Raw genomic sequence first — 1,449 nt, 5'->3', positions numbered from 1 at the left:
CACCTTGACGAAGACCCCTCTCAGATTTAAAGAAACCTTTATACGTATCATTCATCATGACCGAAAACCAAAGGGTGGAAACACAATTCCAGACAAGTTTACAGAACTGTTCAGGAATTCCAAAAGAGCGAAGGACAAGCATTAGAAACCGCTCATATCAATTTTCATGAACAAGTTACCACCCATTGCCTTCTTATGCAGCATTTTGAGCACTTCTTGAGTAAGCGAAATATTCTGGAAGATACTATGCCCCGTAACAAAAGCACCATGTTCAGGAGAAATAATCTTGCCAAGGACTAGAGATAAACGATTAACCAGCAGTTTAGCAAAAACTTTGTAGATCACATTACACAAGCTAATCGGCCGAAACTTATCAAAGCTTAGAAGATTTGGCACCTTCGGAATCATTACAATAAAAGCGGAAGAGTAAAAGCAGGGGTAAGCTTGTACCTTGAAAAAATTCCCTCACCGCAGCCATGATGTCATGCTTGATGAAATCCCAACAAGAAGTGTAAAACGCAGATCCTAACCCATCCGATCCAGGACTAGAATCCGAATCAAACACCTTTTTGACCTCAATTTCGATGGCTCGTACAAGGATGCATCAAAATCATTATCCACAAAGCACAGTTGAATCAGGGAAGACAAGTCTAGAGTATCTCCATATCCAAACTGACCCATAAAATCCTCAAAATATTTCACTACTCCCCCATGGACATGTTCTGGAGAAGAAAGAGTTACTTCTTTAGAAATGCGCATGGACTGGACATTCGAATTCCTAAGTCTTTGAGCAATAACATCATGAAAAAATTTAGAATTGTGGTCTCCCTCTTGAAACCATTTTTTCTTAGCCTATTGGGAGAGCCTCACATTTTCCCGTTGCATCCAAGAGTCCAACTCTATCTTGGACCTCAACAAATCATTATCTACTTGGGTAGAAAAGCCATTTTGGAGACTTTCCTCAAAAACTTCAATCCGCTCTTCAAGTTCACGAATGCAATTATGCACCCTGCCAAAGCTATTCTTATTCCAAGCACGAAATATGACTTTCATCTTTTTCAGCTTACCAGCTAGTTTAATCAGATTGTCATCACCCAGAGTCTTTATGCACCAAGCCTCCTGAGCCACCTTGAGAAAATTTTTATGCAATAACTACATATTCTGGAAACAAAAGAGAGTCGGACCATACCTGTGAAAGGAATGAGTCAACTGGAGAAAAAGGAGTGAGTGATCTGAAATGCTACGATTTAGAAGCCTGGCCTCAGTGCCATCACACTTGACCGTAAAAATATTATTGACTAAGATAAGATCAAGCTTAGCCCAACTACGAGCAAGGCCTTGTTGGCCATTACACCATGAAAATTGTTTACCAAAGAGATTCCAATCTAACAACCCACAGTTGTCAATACAATTATTAAAATCACTCATAGCCAGCTAGGATCTTGGATT

This window comes from Carya illinoinensis, chromosome 11, assembly GCF_018687715.1.
Source record: "Carya illinoinensis cultivar Pawnee chromosome 11, C.illinoinensisPawnee_v1, whole genome shotgun sequence".
NCBI lineage: Eukaryota > Viridiplantae > Streptophyta > Magnoliopsida > Fagales > Juglandaceae > Carya > Carya illinoinensis.
The sequence above is the reverse complement of the archived record's forward strand: the minus strand, read 5'-3'. Positions refer to the sequence as shown.